The 19,376-nt window shown below is 43.2% G+C and overlaps 1 long non-coding RNA gene across 2 annotated transcripts; it reads left to right on the top strand.

Moving 5' to 3' along the window:
- The first annotated feature begins 2,617 nt into the window (after positions 1-2,617).
- On the top strand, positions 2,618-18,578 carry LOC108350122 (uncharacterized). 2 transcript variants are annotated; one of them, XR_005501325.2, is made up of 4 exons: positions 2,618-2,849; positions 3,778-3,923; positions 4,656-4,815; positions 18,314-18,578. It is a non-coding gene; the product is annotated as an uncharacterized LOC108350122 (long non-coding RNA). The 2 variants fall into 2 exon arrangements; XR_001836924.3 differs by lacking the exon at positions 3,778-3,923.
- The last annotated feature ends 798 nt before the right edge of the window (positions 18,579-19,376 follow it).

Below are 19,376 nucleotides of genomic sequence, written 5' to 3'. Positions count from 1 at the left end.
GGTTTGATACCTGTTATAGTTTGCTTTCTATCGTTGATGAAATGCTGACTAAAAAGGGTATACTTCAGCTTACAGGACTGTAGCCCACTGCTGAGGGAACTCAAAACAGAAACCAGGAGGTGAGAATTGACCCGCAGACCCAGGAGGAGCGCTGCTTCCTGGCTTGCTTCCATGGCTTGCTCAGCTTGCTTTCTTTTTTTTTTTTTTTTTTTTTCTTTTTTTCGGAGCTGGGGACCGAACCCAGGGCTTTGCGCTTCCTAGGTAAGCGCTCTACCACTGAGCTAAATCCCCAGCCCCTCAGCTTGCTTTCTTCTACAACCTCTCTGGCCCACTTGCCCAAGGGTAGTGCTGGCACCACCCCCAGTACTGTCAAATTGAGAGCTCACATCTTTCAAGTTCAGACTGCACTTTAGAGAGCTTAAATTCAGGTAAACTAACAGGCTAGGACCTAACATTGGTTTCCAAGTTACCTTCCTCAACAAGACCAGCATCTCCAGATTAATCTCTCCCAACAAAACCTGAGTCTAGCTCCGGTTTCTAAACTAATTCCAGCAAATCCAACATTTCCAAGTTAATTCCCCACAAGCCCACCCCCTGTCTAAGAACCGCCAATGCAGAGTGAAACAGAAATTAAGTTTATGGTTTGACTCCCAGCACCACAGTAGCTCTCCAATTAGATGCTTGGCAGGCTAAACCATTTACCCCCACTCCCCCTTGTAGTTTTCTTTAAAGCCCTATCCTGAAAGATATTCAGGGCTCCTCTCCACCAAAGCCATTCTGCGTGTCTGTTGGTGGTGAGCTGAGTGGCCCGAGCTGGCTTGAATAAAGACCCTCCTGTGAGTTGCATCTGATCAGCTCCTGTCTGTTTTGGGTGGGTCACTAACACTTCCTGGCACTACCCCATACCAATCGTTCATCAACACAGTGCCTTACACATATGTCCAAAAAAGCAATCCAAGGGAGGCAATTTCCCAGTTGAGATATCTTCTTCCCAGATGACTTTGGTTTGTGTAAAGCTGACAAAAACCTATCCAGCACAACCCTCAACCCTGTACGATAATCAAACAAATCAATACAGGCCACCAGAACCATACTTGAATCCATCGTGATGAAAATATCACAGTTTTGTAAAATTATAAGCTAATGGATACATTTTAAGGACGTTAAAAATTATAATACAGAGCCAGTAAGATAGCCCAATGGGTAAAGGTATTCCCTGCCACGCCTGAGGACCGGAGAGTGCTTCCCAAAACCCACTTCTGCAAGTTGTTCTCTCTCTCTCTCTCTCTCTCTCTCTCTCTCTCTCTCTCTCTCTCTTCTCTCTCTCTCTCTCACACACACACACATTATATATACACATAAATGTTTAAAAATAAAATTAAAAAACTATAATACAAAAAACTATGGGTGGTGCATGCCTACAATTCTCTTCCCAGAATGTGAGAGGAGGCCATGGCAAAAAGATTTACAAGTTCCAAGCCTGGCAGGGCTACTGTACTGGCTGGTTTTGTGTGTCAACTTGACACATGCTGGAATTATCACAGAGAAAGGAGCCTCCCTTGAGAAAATGCCTCTACGAGATCCAGTTTTAAGGCATTTTCTCAATTAGTGATCAAGGGGGAGGACCCCTTGGAGGTGGTGCCATCCCTGGGCTGGTAATCTTGGGTTCTATAAGAGAGCAAGCTGAGCAAGCCAGGGGAAGCAAGCCAGTAAGTAACATCCCTCCGTGGCCTCTGCATCAGCTCCTGCTTCCTGACCTGCTTGAGTTCCAGTCCTGACTTCCTTTGGTGATGAACAGCAATGTGGAAGTGTAAGCTGAATAAACCCTTTCCTCCCCAACTTGCTTCTTGGTCACGATGTTTGTGCAGCCATGACTAAGACAGCTACATAGTGAGATTCTGTCTCAAAACAAAACAAAACACAAGCCAACTGTCATTAGAACTTCTATAGATGTGATAAAACATTGTGATCAAAAACTCTTGTAGAGAAAAGGGTTTATTTGACTTATACCTTCCTGGTCACATATGCCACTGAGGGAAACCAAGGCAGGGCCTCCTGGTAGGGACCTGGAGGCAGGAGCTGAAGCAGAGACTGAAGAGGAATGCTGCTCACTGGCTTGCTTTCCATTGTTTCCCTGGTTTCTTACACATTCCAGGACCACCTACCCACTATAGTGGTCTGGACCTTCTCCATCAATCATGGTAAAGAGAATTCCCCGGAGACTTGGTAACAGGCCCATCTTATAGAAGCATCTCTCTCTTTTTTTTTTTTCCAATTGAGTCTCCCTTCTCTCAGCTGACTAGCTTGTGTCATCCAACCAGCCAACAACCAAAAAAGCAAGCCTGGAGTATGTGAAACTCCTCAAAAACTACACATAAACAAAATGAATACAGCAGCGTGCCAAATAAAATATTTAATCACTATACACTGGACACAACTTACAGCCACAGATGAAATAGGATAGAATGCACCTTAGTGTTCTAGCAATGGTAAAACGCAAGGCAAATGATGTTATTTGGTTATTAGCAGATTATAACACTGGACGGCTAAGGTAATGAGGGAGAATCAGATTTAAAAAAACCAAACAAACAGATGATTCACCACAAGAAACTGGAGGAAACAAGTCCCAGGTGTTTGATGAAATAGAGAAAGCCAACCTCAAACTGAGGATCGGGAATGCGGATTGATGTCTATATGCAGATGAGGGCAGGCACCCGGTAAGGCAAGGCCTGTGATTGGGCAGTGAAAAAGAAAGGCGGGGACAGAGTTTTTGTAAGGCGGGAGAAATAACCACCAAGATGGAGGCCAAGAAAGACGACTCAGATCCGTGTGGCCTTAAAGGGTGACAGGTAGTTATGATCTTATAAGGGATGGATTATTACAAGACAACTTGTCTTATCTAGGTATCGATATTAATTGGCTTTGAGTTTATTGTATGGACGTCTTGTGGAGTGAGAATTTACTGATATAAATCTGATCGATAGATTACAAACTTACTGAGTTTTAATTTTAATGGGTTGCTGGGAGTTGTGACTGTAACCACAGGGGGCAGATGCGGAGAATGTGAACAGAGTTCACAGCAGAGGGCCACGAGATAGACTGCTCCTGGGGCTAGCCATGGAGGTGGAGAGGGCAGCTGCGGCTGGCACCAGAGAGTAGCTGGTGACAGTGTGGGGTGGAAATTGGAAACCTAGCGAGTCAGGTTGAGACGTTTTTGCTGATTGAGATGAACATGCCCTGCAGATGCCACGTGGCCCGACTGTGCCGGCAATAGTGAGTTGGTGCGTTCAGATCTTTTTATTATTTACCGCAACACAGTAATCTAGGATTCACCGTATAGTTATCACAGTTAGCCTTAGTTTAAATAGTCCCACACCGCAGGAATGTCTGCAGATATATTTCCAGGCATAAAGTAGTGTGGTGACTATTTCTGGTTGTCAACTTGGCTACATTTGGAATGAGCTACAGTACAGAAATGGAGGGCACACCTGAGATCCAGATCTTGAGGCTGAAGACGCAGGCTTCTGACCAGGATCTTGACTTGGGGCTTGAGGCATAGTGGCCACGAACAGCTTAGGCTGCAGCAAGGTAGTACATCCTTTTAATCCCAGGAGACTGAGGCAAGCAGATCTCTGAGTTCAAAGCCAGCCTTCGACAAAGCAAGTTCCACATCCAGGCGTGGTGATGCACACCTTTGATCTGGGCCATGCCGTCTGCTGGAGGACATTGGAAGAAGAAAGACTCACACGCTTTTGCTTGCTTGCACTTACTTGCCAGCATGTCTGTCGGAACCTACTTCTTCAGGATCCCAGCTTATACAGAAGATGAGCTGAAGCAATTAGCCTCGTGGGAGTGAGCAACTACTAGACTCTTGGCCTTCTTACTCACAGCTGCCCATTGTTGGGTTAGTTAGACTACAGACTGTAAGTCAGTACAATAAATTTCCATTATATAGAGATATTCCATAAGTCCTGTGACTCTAGAGGAACTTGACTGTATTGGCTAGTTTTGTGTGTCAACTTGACACAAGCTGGAGTTATCACAGAAAAGGAGCCTCAGTTGTGGAAATGCCTTCATGAGAACCAGCTGTAAGGCATTTTCTCAACTAGTGGTCAAGGTGGGAGGAGCCATCCCATTGTGGGTGGTGCCGTCCCTGGGCTGGTGGTCCTGGGTTCTATAAGAGAGCAAGCTGAGCAAAGCAGGGGAAGGAAGCCAGTAAGAAACATCCCTCCATGGCCTCTGCATCAGCTCCTGCTTCCTGTCCTGCTTGAGTTCCAGTCCTGACTTCATTTTGTGATGAACAGCAATGTGGAAGGTGTAAGCTGAATAAACCCTTTCCTCCCCAACTTGCTTCTTGGTCATGATGTTTGGGCAGGAATAGAAATCCTGACTAAGACACTGACTAATACAAGTAAATAGAGCTCTGACTTAATAATAGTTAATTGGTATAAATTTGAATAGATCCTGGGGGATGTGATAGAATGTGGAAGGCAGGGCCTGTTGGACTTATGTCCTGGGTCTTGTGTCTTGCTCTGGCTTCCTTCTCTTCCTGCTCTGCTCTGCTGCACGTGGAGGCCACCAAGGTGTGGTCTGCTTTGTTACATTTCTCCTCATTGTCCTGCCATATGATAAAACAAATCTTTCCCCTTGTTCAGTTTTCTACACCAGGAATCCTGTCAGTGATAAGACAGGTGAGGAAGAGCTAGTGCTTCCTGTTAGTTCAACCAGGGACAAATATCACGGCAGATGGACAGTCACCTGAGGATGATGACATCTGTGGGGGATGACGCTCTAATCATATAAGTCTAATGTAAGGTAAGTGTGGACGCTGAGGGGGAAGGATGTCTTATGCTGCTGGTAGAGCACCCACTGTGTTAGTGAGTCCTTCTGCAAGCGGAATAAGGTGGCACAGGCCAGGAAGTACAGATGTCTATGTTACTTATTCTTTTTAAAAAAATATTATTTATTTAATGTATATGAGTACACTGTAGCTGTCTTCAGACACACCAGAAGAGGGCATCAGATCCCATTACAGATGGTTGTGAGCCACCATGTGGTTGCTGGGAATTGAACTCAGGTCCTCTGGAAGAGCAGTCAGTGCTCTTAACCACTGAGCCATCTCTCCAGCCCTATGTTACTTATTCTTAATTTTTCTCTGCAGGTGCTATCATCTGAGCCATAAGGCTATGACCTACATATGTCTACCAAGTACATTCTGTAAGGGACAACTTGACTTTACAACATTTAAGGCTGCACCTATACTTGGTTCTGTCCTTTTATGTAGATTCCTTTGCTCTTAGACAATAATCTCAAAATTAGATTATTTCTTGTGGAACTGCGAATGCAGCCACATGGATTAAAGAAGAACACTCTTTTACTGAGAATTTTATACACACACACAGCATGTCCTGATCAAATCCCCATTCTTTCCTCCAGTTCTGCCCTTGTCTTCCCGACCACTTCCCCCTCCCAACTTCAAGTCCGCTCTCTCTCCCTCCTTTCCCCTTTCATCCTTCTTCCCCTCCCTCCCCCTCCCCCCATGCCCATCCCTTCTAGACTGAGTCCACCTAGCTCTGTCTGTGCATGGATTAGAACCACTACTGATGGATGGGAGCCTTTCAGAGGCTGCATCCCCAAAGAAAACTGACTCTTGCTCCCCAAGTTGTCATCAATTGCCAATATCTTTTACAGGTCTTGTACAGGTCTTGTGCAAACTGTCACAGTCCAGGTGAATTTATGTGTACAGTGGTCCTATTGTATCCAGTAAATATTGTTTCACCACAGTTATTCACTATGTCTGGCTCTTGTCACCTTCTTATTACCTCTTTCTCAATGATCCCTGAGCCTTGGGGAGAAAGGTGTGATACAGATGTTTCATTTAGAGAGCAACACTCCGCAGTCTCTTATTTTCTGAACCTTGATCAGCTGTATGTTTCTATAAGATTGTCATCTACTACAGAAAGAAGATTCTATATAAGGTTTGAGAGATTTGCTAATCTTTTCTCATCCTTTTACCCTAAGGTGGTGTCTGCCTTTGATGGTGAGATGTGTTTTTTGAAAGCATCAAAGAGGTGGATTCTGTTTTCTAAGGGGTGACAAAGTCTTCTAGCCTTGCCTCCTAATTGGCTGAATTAAGACCATTACTCTTATGAGTCACTGAGCAATGTGTATTAATATCTGTGATTTTCTTGTTTTGGGGTATTTCCTTAGATCTCTTTTGATTAATTGTTGTGGCATTTTTCACTTATCCCTGTGAATAATTGGGTGTTTTTATCCTTCTATTCAAACTGAAGTCTCCCTTCCAGTGTTCTCTGTAGAACTTAGTGGTCATACATTTCTTTCATCTCTTTTTGTCATGCAAAGTTTTTATTTCTCCTTCAATTTTAATATTGGAGGACATGTAGAAGGTGGGACACATATTATTCTGGAGGGCCTGTTTTTATAAGTGACTTGATTCTTCTTTCAGTTTTTAATATTCTTTCTTTAGTCCATATTTTAGCTATAATAGCAGTTTCTGGTCCTCTTATACCTGAAAGGACATCTCTTTCTTTAGATTTGGAAATTTGCTCCTCTGTGCTTTCATTATGTTATTTTCATTCTCTCTGTCTCTCTGTCTCTCTGTCTCTCTGTCTCTCTGTCTCTCTGTCTCTCTCTGTCTCTCTCTGTCTCTGTCTCTCTGTCTCTCTGTCTCTCTCTGTCTCTCTGTCTCTCTCTGTCTCTGTCTCTCTGTCTCTGTCTCTGTCTCTCTCTCTCTCTCTCTCTCTCTCTCTCTTGGTTTGTGATTATAACCTGATAGTTGGTTCTCTTCATGGTATCACAGAGCTCTCTTACATTCTATACATCTATAGTTTTAAAATTTTATCATTGATCTTTCTGAGTGAACCGATTCCTCTCCCTCACCTTCTATCCTGAGACTCTGTTTTCTACATTGCCCATTCTCGTGACTTGTTGAGATTTCCATCTCCAGCATCCTTTCAGTTTGGATTTTCCTCAGCAATTCTATCTCCTTGGTTGAATTCTATTTTCACATCTTGGATTGACTTCCTCATTTCATTCAGCCATTTCCTTTTGTTCTCTTGGAGCATAATCACACCTTCTTCAAATTGTTTGGACATAGTTATAATCAGTACTGGATTATTTGCCTAGAAGTTCTTCTATGTCATTCTCATTAGGTGCCATTACTATGATTAGTGGTTGGCAGTGGGGCTGTGCTATCTTGGACTTTTTTTTTTTTTTTTGGTTCTTTTTTTTCGGAGCTGGGGACTGAACCCAGGGCCGTGCGCTTCCTAGGTAAGCGCTCTACCACTGAGCTAAATCCCCAGCCCCCTATCTTGGACTTTTATGATGTTTCAGTCTTTCCTCTGGGGCTTGCTTAGCTAATATGATTCTTGATTAATTAATTCTCTTTCTCCTTTTAAACGGAAGCCTCTCTGCTTTTTTTAAAGCATAATTTCAAGTCTATTTATTTTTTATGTATATCAGTGTTTTGCTTACATGTATCTGTGTACCATGTGCATGCCCAGTACCCACAGAGATCAGAAGAGGGCACTGGATCCCCTGTAACTGAAGTTATGAATGGTCTTCTGTAATAGCAAGTACTCCTAACTGCTGACCCATCTCTTCAGCTCCCCTCCTCCGCCCTCCCCCCCCCCGTCCCCCCAGTGGTGGTGTTTTCGATGTTCAATAAAGGCCAAAGACATAGTAGAGTTGAGACATTGGTTTTTAGGGTTGGAGGCATTATCTGAAGTCTTCATCAGAAGGTCAGTATGGTCCTGTGTGAGCTTAGGTCTCCTGCCTGGGTTTGCAGCTTTTGATGTGGTTTGTGGAACTTTCCACATATCTAAGGACCTGTGTGTCCTGCTCATAGTTGAATCTGGTCCCTACTCTAGGCCTGCAGCTTTGGCTGAGATTGCTGTGAAATGTGGGACTTTCAGTGCATTATGGGCCAAACCCAGAGTCAAATCAACCCTACTCTTGGCCCTCTACTTCTTCAATATGTGGAAGGAACTCTGCAAGCACCAACAGACCTTTCCCCTGTTCCGGACTGGCTCCCGGTTACAGAAATGCATCACACGTTACAAGATAACTATCTTTAAATTTTTATTTATTTGTTTGGTGTGTGTGTGTGTGTGTGTGTGTGTGTGTGTGTGTGTGTCTGTGTGTGTGTCTGTGTGTCTGTCTGTCTGTACATGCTGGAGCATGACAGTGTACTTGTAGCAGTCAAAGGACTATTTGCAGGAGTTGATTTTTTTCTTCCCATGTGGGCTTGGGGTCAGTCTTGTATAAAAATAGTTTTAAACATATTTTTATTATTTTTAAGTGTGTGTGTGTATGTCTAGGTCTATGTGTATGTGTATGTGTATGTATATGTGTATGTATATGTATATGTGAGTGCAGGTGCCCACGGAGGCCACAGATATTGGTGCCCTTGGAGCTGACTTACATGTGGCTGTGAACTACCTGACATGGGTACTGAGAATCATACTTGGATCCTCTGGAAGAATAGTGTTTATAGCCACTACCTATCACTTTGGAGATATATATATATATATATATATATATATATATATATATGAAATATATATTGAAGTATATGAAAAAGATCATTTCTTTCATGCTTGATAACCATCGACCTGCTGCGTCACAATAGTAACAATCTAATCTTAATGATGAGCTATTTCAATTGAAGGGATCTTCATGTGCGTGGGTTGTATATATGCAAGTGTATTCCCTTGCAAGTGCACATATGAAGGCCAGTGATCAATATCGCATGTTTTGTTTGTTTGTTTTTCGGAGCTGGGGACTGAACCCAGGGCCTTGCGCTTGCTAGGCAAGCGCTCTACCACTGAGCCAAATCCCCAGCCCCAATATCTCATGTTTTCATCTATTACTTTCCATGTTGTTGTCATTGTTGTTGTTATTATTATTATCATCATCATAATTTTACCATTTACCAGCTTATGGAAACAAGAAGATTGCTAAGGCTTACTGGCCTCAAGCCTCACCACAGCATCTATAACAGATCTGGCTTCAAAGGAATAAGGCGTGGAGTGAAAGAGCTGAACAGATGTGCACACACATGCACGCACGCACACTCACACACACACACATGCACACACACATGCACACGCACAGGCATGCACAAAGAAAAGAAAAAAGGAAACAAATAATGTTGGTTATGACATGGCTTATTGGCAGTCAAAATGGACAATGCTCAAATTGATGAATTAAAAGCAGAATATATAGGACATTTCCTCATAAGATATTAAGAGGAATCTTCTTGTTGTAGGTTTTGCCATGCTGAATGACAATGCCCCCTTATAGACCACTGCTGAGGAGCACACAGAGTGTTTCAGTCCTCAGTGGAGCCCATTCGGATCTGGAGGTTCGCTTGGAGCTGGAGGGGCAGTCACAGCTGGCTTGTGATTGCTCCGTTGCTCTTTAGAATCTTTATAAGCAGAGTGATTGCAAAGGGGCAGCTCTCCAGGGCAGCTTGTGACTCTTAAAGTTTGTGTGGAAAGAACAGATTGCTAGTTTAATGGGATCGATGGCAAGGCCTTTGCTTCTCCCATTGTTTTCTAGGCCTGCTTTGCAGAGATGCTTAGGAAATGAAACTAGATGGCTAAGAGCCTTGGGAACTCTAGCCCCTGCCAGTGTGAGCAGAGAATTTGCTATTTTGCAAATCCCTGACATTAAATTCCAGGAACTACTATGGAGTAACAGAGTCTCTCCACACACCCACTTGTCTGTTAAAGAATGGGACCTCGCTGGACATGGTGGCGCACACTTTAGAACTGTCCCAGCCACACTGAACATCCGTAACACCATGTTCTAATGTGACTAAAGGGAGTTTTGGTTTATTAATGTCTCTATGGTATCTAGAATAGTCTCACGCATGCTATGAATAATATGGAAAAAGTAATCTCTGAGCCCTCAACTTTTATTAATGCCTCACGCTCTTATTAAAGAAATCAACCCAAATCTTGACTCCTTCTTTTAAAAAGAGGAACAACAGATGGCTGTGTCATGTTTACCCTTTAACCCATCCCACTTCTCTGTAACAGCTTTGAGAGATTCATCTGCAACGACTCAACCTATTTCTTGTAGATTTTGTTCTGACGGATGCAAAAATGAAAGAAGAAAAAGAAAACATTACTGGTCTGTGAGTTCCCATTTCATAGAAAAGCTTGCCTACCTCTCTTCTGCTCGCATTATACGGATTCCAAGAAGAGAAACTCTGCACCCCTGGTGTTAGCTCTTTGTTCCCCCACTGGCCTCTGATTGGTACACTCAAAGCATCCTTGGCTAGAATACATTAACGTAAGTGAGTTTCACCTTACTTCACACACCCTTGGCTTGCAGGCAGGGAGCCAGCCTAAGGCGTTCTCTCAAATGGAAAAAATGGAGACTACTAGAAAGAGGAAACAGCACTCTTCACTGGGTCTTCTGTCTGCGGTGTGGAGGAAACAGCGTCTTACATGTGCGGAAGGGCTGTTCCAGGAAAGGAAGGCATTAAGAGGAAGGGCAGGCACTTGGAGTGACAGGTGAAAAATATCAAAGACAGAAACATCCCCATTGGGCTGCTTGCATTCTTTGACTTCGGGTGTTGTCACAGCTTTCCTTGGCTTTAGTTTCTCCACAGAAATGTTCAGAAGGCAGAAGAAGCTGACTGGAGAGATGGCTCTGTGGTTAAGCGCACTCTCTTGCTGAGTATCCAAGTTCAGTACTGTGCACTCACACATTGGCTCATAAAAGTCTGTATTTAGAGTTCCAGGGGATCTCTGGCCTCCACGGGCACCTGGCACGCACATGGGTTACAGACGTACATGCTGGTAAAACATTTTTAACGTGAAAGAAAAACAAATAAATAAAACGTTTTAAAGAGTCAAGAGACACTGAACAACAGAAACAGAAGTCTATGATCCTGGAGTTCAAGATATTCATGAACAAGTGTGGGTAGGCAGATTCCTTGGGCGTGTGGTGAGGGGAAGGTTTGATTCAGGCCTCTACTCTGGACTTGGAGATTGCCATCTTTTTCCTGTGTCTACATATCCTATCCCCTTTATAAATGTCACTGTGTCCAGATTTATTCTTTTTAAAGACACCAGTTGTATTGGATTTGAGCCCATCCTAATGATCTCATTTTAACTTTATTACCCCTGTAAAGAACCCATTCCCAAATAAGGTTACAATCTGAGGGACTTGAGATTAGGAACTCAACATATGAATTTGGGAGAAGGATGGTGCTATCAATCCCTGAGTCTAATCTCGTGGGTGATCTAAAATAATGAATGTGCCGGGAAACTGCGAGCGATCCCATTGGTTGTATTGGCTTCTTATTTGGGGAAAAAGGCAGTGGCAAGTACCCAAGATGATGCCATTCCCAAATGTGGGCAGACCTGAGACCTCTCTGTCAAAGGACAAAATTACAGCAACGTCTTTCTAGAATGCTTTATTCCACAAGCTAGAGAACATACTCTGTGGGCTGGGCAGAATTTGTTTTTTTTTTTTTAAAGATTTATTATTTATTATATATGAGTACACTGTAGCTGTCTTCAGATACACCAGAAGAGGGCATCGGATCTCTTTACAGATGGTTGTGAGCCACCATGTGGTTGCTGGGAATTGAACTCATGACCTCTGGAAGAGCAGTCGGGTGCTCTTAACTGCTGAGCCATCTCTCCAGCCCAGAAGTTGGTTTTATAGACGGGGAAAGGCTGGAAGTAGCAGGAAGAACATAAAAGAGGACAAAGAGTAGATGGGCCATTGTGAAGCTGCTTTCTTCCAAGGCCAACGATTGAAAACTATCTGGTTGATATTGGGGTCTACTCTGCTCACGGATGAAGCCAGCTGAGGGAAATTTGGTGGTTTAGCTCTGTGTCCTGATGAACAAACAGCTTAGAATGCTAGTGACACGATTTGGGATTTCCATCTGGTCTGCTTGGACCTCAGTATAGGAGCGATGACTCTTTTAATTTTTATGGAACAGTTTACTGTCTAGTGTGGAAGCCACTATGTAGCCACCAGAGATGAGAATTTCTGATCTTCCTGCCTCCACCTCCCAAGTGCTGGGATAGAGACCTGTTGTTCCGTCACACTCACGTGTATGACCGAATTTAATTCTGTTGATTTCACTGAGTTCTCCAGTGTTTACAGAAAACTGTATACAAAATCATATATAAAATCATATCATATGAACGAAATCTCTAAAACTCATAGCATGTATTTTTTTGAAAAACTTTGTTTAGATTATACCCAAACTTTAAATTAATTTTCTTTTCGGTGAGACTGGCTCTCCTGATAAAGCTTAGGTTGACTTGAGGATGGTCCTGTCTCAACTTTCTGCAAGGGGTTTGGCCAGATGCCCCAGTAAAGTCTTCTTTAGATTCCTAGTGTCTTCCCGTTCCTTATTCACATTCCTTCTTGCATTTTAGCAAATCATACACAAACTTAGAAAATTACACACAAATTTCTATCCCCCCCCAGACTAATTAAGGGAGGTGGGGTTTTTTTTAAAGATTTATTTATTTTAGGTATACGAGTGCCTTATTTGCATGTACACCTACATGCCAGAAGCAGGCATCAGATCCCGTTTCAGATGGTTGTGAGCCACCACGTGGTTGCAGGACCTCTGGAAGAGCAGACAGTGCTCTTAACCGCTGAGCCAACTCTCCAGCCCCAAGGGAGGTGTTTATTCTATGTCATTTCAGCTTCTTAGGGGAATTTGTCCTTAGTCCCTGAAGGAGCAGGGGTCATTGTACAGCATTGTAGGATCCAAAGGACTTGTGTGAAAAAGCAAAACGACCACACGATGGCAGCGTGCTGAAAGAATAAAGAATTAAGAAGGCTTTCTCATAAAATGTTTTAGGAATCTGGATGACCAAAGAAGAAAGTCTAATTCCCAACCCCCCCTGACTCTGAAGCCAGTGTTCTGTTATCTTTTTTTTTTTTTTTGGGAGGGGGATGAGAGACAGGGTCTCACTTAGCTCAGGTGGGCCTCAAATTTGCAATGTAGCTGAGGCTGGTTTTGGATTCCTGACCCTACTCTCTGCATCTCCAAAGTGCTGGGATTATAGGTTTGAGTCACAAGTACAGCCTCAAATTGTCTCTTACAGATGCGGGAGGTTAAGGTTAATCGATCAGATCTCTGGTCCAAAGGTAGCAAGGTCTTAGATCTTAGACTGATTGATACTTTAAATGGGACAGTTTTGGTAATCAGTGTAGCCATATCTGGTGATTATAGGGAAAGTACATGATGATTTGCGATGGCCTCTGATGTTAACGTAGTTAACATAGTTAGGCGGCATAATCCGATGATGCAGAAAGCATGCTAGGCACATTTGCATATGTGCTTGTCCTTCGAGTGACTAATTAAAATTTTATAATAGTGAGTTTGTTCAAGCTCTTTGCTCTATCACCTCTGACTGTAGATTTTTGTTTGTTTGTTTTCACACGGGGTCTCACTTGTTCCAGGCTGTTATCAAAACTTGCTCTACAGCTAAGGAAGGCTTTGAATTCCTGCCCTTCCTCTTCTGCCTCCCAAGTGCTGGATTTCCAGTGTGGGTGTGATGTTTGTTCTTTGACAGGGGGAGCCTTTCTTTGCTCTTGCTAAGCTTAAGTCAGGGAGTTAGGATGTCAGAGATCAGCCACCAAGGCCACCCCGAGTCTGTGGTTTCTCAATCTGTTGTCTCACATCCAAAAATAAGATATGGATAAGGAGTGAGTAGAGCAAACAGATTTATTGAGGGAAAGAGAGGAAAACATCTGAGAGTGGGAGCACTTAGGGATGCAGAGGCATTGCCCTGCCCCACAGCCTTTTGTGGGTCTTATGACTGGAATTGGATAAGGAAATGGAAGAAATCTTTATTGGGATTGGTCATTTTTGGGGTCATGGAAGATAAGCCAGTGAGGTGTCTACACATGGTCCCTAGCCTGGAGGGGAGGTGATCTCATGGGGATGGTCACTCACTTTGGATCAACCATGGGCTTTACTGCTAAGGGGAGCTAGCACATCACCACCCAGTGTATGTAGGGTCCAGGACTGTATGCTATAGCTGCAATCCAGCTGTTTGTTTTCTCTCTCTCTCTCTCTCTCTCTCTCTCTCTCTCTCTCTCTCTCTCTCTCTCTCTCTCTCACCCAGCAACTTAGCTTAGTGGTCAGGAGGCTGAGATAGGAAGATAGAGAAATCCAGACTGGCTGAGTAACATAGAATGTAGGAGGAAGAGAGGAGGGGAAGGAAGGAGGGGCTGACTTCTACTGATGAACCTCCTCTTTTTTCCTCTCAACCACACAGACAACGTGGACTGAGAATGGATGACAAGGTTTCTAATGGGAAAAACAGTGTGCTTCAGGGGAGAGGAATGCCAGGCAGTTAGGGACCACAGCCACCCAGTTTAAAGTTTAGCAATTTCAAGTTGACAGATGGTAAACCTTGCCTTGGAGTATGTGAGAACCATTTTTTAAATCCAAGGGAGTTAGCCCACCAGGAACCGATATTCCACAAACCTCCCCACTCTTGTGACATACCTGTTTACCCAACCTCCAGACACTCCACTTGACTTAACCCCACTAACCTTGAACAATTAGGCAATCACATCAGATGGGAAGGCCAAGCTCCCACCAATGGAGTAAGACACAGTCATTGCCTGCATTGGAATGAAAACATGGGAATTTCCTGCAGACACAGGATTCTTTGCAGGACTGCCTTCAGGTTTTATGGCTTGCTCTGGTCACTTGCTATTATTAATATTATTATTATTATTATTTCATTATTAATTATCCTGTAATAATTATAATTATTATTGTTTATTATTGTTGTTGTCGTAAAAATACTTGTCAATTACAAAGCCTTAAAAGTATACAACCATTATACCTAATCTGGGACATTTCAGCTGAGTATCAAAGTATATTTGTTTTCACAATAAATACTTGAAAAATTAAAAAGTATTTAAAAATAAATACTTTAAAAATTAGTTAAGAAAGGCTGTAGGTGAACTTCCCCTGGGTGCAGATAAGGAAACTGACTTCCCAAAAAGTGAAGATTTGCACAGCTGGACCAATCAGCATCAATACTTTTCAAAACTACTTATTTTTGTATGACTAATTTATTTAGGGAAATGGTCAGGAAAGTGAACAAGCTTAAAATAGCTTCAGTTACAGCTAACTGTGTTTTACCAAAGCATAGAAGTCAATTCCAGAGTCCCGGGGCATAGTTTGTTTTGTCTTTATTAGCAATTGTGGGGCACTTGCCCATATCTCTCTATGTGCCTGGGACATACCCCCCTTAGCAATCCTAAGAAGCAGGTATGTCCGTTTTATCAGTGAAGAAGCAGAACATTCTGGAACTCACCACAGACCAGTGGTTGTAAAATGAATTATTTTTTGTTTAAGTATAAATAGTAAATTAATCTGGTGGCTGTATTTCTTTACCTCTGCTATTTCCCAATAACCACACAGAGAAACCAAGTTTTATTTTATGCTGCACCTCTGTTGAGGTTTGGTTTGTTGCTGGTATTTGCTAAGTACTAGCCCTGCTCGCCTCATGCATGAGGAACCCCACCCTCCTTACACCAAATAATGCTGTGTCTTTGCTCCTTAACTTAAAACTATCCACTGAATGAAGGTGGTGGCAGCCTATAGCTATACAGAAGAAAGGTAGGCAGTTTTTGGTTCCCGGGCTTGGGTCTGAGAAGAGACTTGGACAGGGAGAAGAGGAGAGAGGAGAGAGTGAGGAGAGGATGCCGTGGGGTGGGTGAGTCATGAAAACATGGCCACTCGGGCTGGCCAATTGGAGTAAGAGCATCCCAGATGGAACCTGGCGAGTCATATCTTGGGGTTATTGACGGGGAAGTAGATATAATAACACGGAGGGCAGATATCTGCCCAGCTCTAGTGTAGATTAAAGCTTATTTAAGTATAAAATACTCTGACTCATCTGTGCTTCGGTTTTTGACTCCAAATACTTCCTTCTATCATGATAAAGTTCTAACACTTACTAAGAAGAGAAGAGCTAGCCATGGTGACGCTCACCTGAAATCCTAGCACGGAGGAGGCAGAGGTGAGAGAGGCTGATCCTGAGTTCAATGCCCGCCTGGTCTACACTGTGAGTCGGAGGTCATCCAGGACTACGCAGTCCTGTCACCGAAGAAAACCAACGATATTGACACACACGTCCCCCCAAAGAATAGCCAATTGGGCACATTTCTTACTGCATTACTGTCGACTGTCTTAGTTACGGTTTCTATTGGTGCAACAAAACACTGTGACCAGAAGCAAGTTGAAGAGGATAGGGCTTATTTATACTCCCATATCATAGTAGTCCTCCACTGAAGAAAGGCAGGATGGGGACTCAAACAGGGTAGGGCTCTGGAGGCAGAAGCTGATGCAAAGACCAGGAAAGGATGGTGCTTACCAGCTTGCTCCCCGTTGCTTGCTTGTTCAGCCTGCTTTTTTTTTTTTTTTTAATTTCATCCAGGGATGGCACCGCCCACAAGGGCTGAGCCCTCCCTTATCAATCACTAATGAAGAAAATGCCTTACAACCTGATCTTATGCAGGCATTTTTCTCAATCCAAGTTCCTGCCTTTCAGACAGCTCTAACTTGTCTCTAGGTTGATGTCAAACCAGCCAGCACGATTTACTTAGATTAAAATAGCCTGGGGCCGAAACCTCTTCCACTGACAGGTGAAGTAGCTTTCTGGGCCGGTTCCCATCAAGCCCAGGGACAAAAAGTGGGGTGTTCAGCATAAAAACAACTAATTACAAAGCTAGCTTTAGGGAAAAGGTCTTACTGTCTTTCCTTGTTTTCCTGGATCTTTTTTTCTGGGGCATCTCATTTTAAGATCGCTGCTCTGCCTTGACCATAAATTAGAAAGAAGAAACAAGCTTGCCAGTGAAACCTGAGCCTGGGGAGAAGACAGAAGGTGCCTGAACCTTGGAAGAAGAAAGGACTCCAGGCCAGAGACACTAGCTGTTCCGGTAAACACAGGCTGGTGGAAGAGCCCAATCACACACAGTGATGGTGCTCTCCAGGCTTCCAGAGTGGAAAGAAAGAATTCATGCAGCTCTGGCTCTCATCTCCCCTGAAAGTTCCCAGTTCCCAGTCAGGATCCAGGGATTGAATGGGGAGTAAATGTTTAACTCCAGGACAGTGACAAACATGAGCAAGGTCGAAGAATTCAATCATTTGTAAACCACAGACACATAGAATAAGAACCACATTCTGTTTCCCCCTGTGCTCCACAATTGAGTGTAGAAGTGGGTATTTGTAAATCTCTGGGAAATGTATTGAAGATAGACTCAGTCAAGGTTGTAACACATTTCAAAAACAAAAGCCTTCTCAAATGTTTTGAGACAGGCTTTCATCGGTGTGTTAATTATACACATTTCATACATGTGTATAATGTATTTTATTATGGTCATTGCTTTTTCTCTCTCCTCTTCCCACTCCCATAATTTCTTACAGTTTCCTTCTGCTTTCGTGTATCTTGTGTGTGACCCAGAGCTTTTCATTAGATTTGCTTACCAGAGCATGGGTGGGAGTTTGTTTGCAGGTGACGGTGTACCCTACCAAAGGCTGTGCCAATGAAGAAAATGTTTGTCTCCCACCAACCTGAGCAGATAATCTTCAACAGTATCTGTATCCATGGAGTCAAAGCTGGCCTCAGGCTTGCCGTCCCCATCTCAGCCTGTGCTTTATTGGGTTCTAGGACAGCCTCAACAGGCTTGGTTTGTATCCGTATCGTATAGAGACACAAATCAGTACTCCCCCAATCTGCCAATTAATCTATTTAAAATATAGAGACACAAATCAGTACTCCCCCAATCTGCCAATTAAGCTATTTAAAATAAACATTAAGTTTAGGAAACAAGCAAGCAAGCAAGCGAAAACTCCTTAAGACTCGATTAAAACAATAGTCAACAAACATGTAGAGTTACAGTTTCAGCTTTGAGCCAGTCACCTCTGACGAGTCAACTTGGCAGAATGATTACAGGAGTTAGGGCTTGGCATTAAACATCTAAAACTCTTTAAAACCTGGAGCTCAGCAAAAAATGGCTCTTCTTCTAGAGGACCCAGGTTCAATCCCAACCACTTATATGGTGCCCATGCAAAGACCATGTCCTTAACGTCTATAACTCCAGTCCCCTGGGATCTGATGCCTTCTTCTGGCATCCAGGAGTACCAGGTATGGACATACATGCAGACAAAACAGACATGGGCATAAAATAGATAAAATTATTTTTAAAAGACTCGATCTCTGTGTATAAGTGCTAAACATTATATATCAGTGCCTCTCTTTGCTTCTTTTAACAGACTCATCCTAAAGTATTAAGGGTTGCATCTTTTTGCTCCTGGGATGGATAAAGATGGATCCTGAGAGGCTAAAGATGTTTGCCAGCAAGTGTGACGACCTGAGTTTGAGTCCCAGACACCAGGGAGACGAAGGGGATCATCAACTTCCAGGAGCTGTTTTCTGACTTTTATAGATAACCCACCCAGCAGACATATACAATGAATAAATACCTGGAAAGCTGTGTGAAAATGAAGATAAAAAAATAAATACAGATTTGTGAGTAAAGGAGTCAGGAGTGTCATAGACGGCAGGAGAGTGACCCTGAGATTTCCGTGACGCTCCAGTAAAGACGGTGTTTTCCATGGAAAAGTACAAGGGAGTTCTGTCTGAGGCCTCCATGGCAGCTAGAAATACAGTATCAGGGCTTTAAAGGTCCAGGTCCAGATTTAAGTGTTCCCCGCAGTTCCATTGACACAAACCTCCCTCTGAGTTCGCTTCTTCGACTGAATGGCTAGTCATCACTCTATACCTGATTCCCTCCTACCCCACCAAAGGAATGAAATCAAGAGGGAATTAAAAAAAAAACACCTTTAATCCCAGTAATCAGGAAGCAGAAGCAGGTGGATCTCTGTGAGTTGGAGGCCAGCCTGGTCTACAGATGGTGTACCAGGATAGCTAGACAGCTACACAGAGAAACTCTGTCTCAAAACATCTAAAAAAAATAAAAACAAAAAACCAATTAGGTCTCCACTGCACAAGATCGACACACACACACACACACACACACACACACACACACACACACACACACATTCATCAAAATCTAATGAAAATCCCCCCATTCTACCACTATCGTTTCTGGTTCAATTGTAATATCATCCTGGGGGAAACGTCTCATCCTTTAGGCATGAAGGACTTGTTGCACTGCCTTCTGAACAACACTGTTGCCAAGAAGACATTTTGTGCTTCTGATTTATCCTTCTTGTTCATCCCCTCTGGAAACATTTAGAATCTTCTTCCTGTAGCCTGACATTTCTCAGCGATATGCATTTAAAAACTTTTAATTTAAACATTTATTTATGT

Source organism: Rattus norvegicus, chromosome 2, assembly GCF_036323735.1.
Source record: "Rattus norvegicus strain BN/NHsdMcwi chromosome 2, GRCr8, whole genome shotgun sequence".
NCBI classification, from domain to species: Eukaryota; Metazoa; Chordata; class Mammalia; order Rodentia; family Muridae; genus Rattus; species Rattus norvegicus.
Note: the sequence above shows the minus strand (reverse complement) of the source record. Positions and strands in the feature narration are given on the sequence as shown.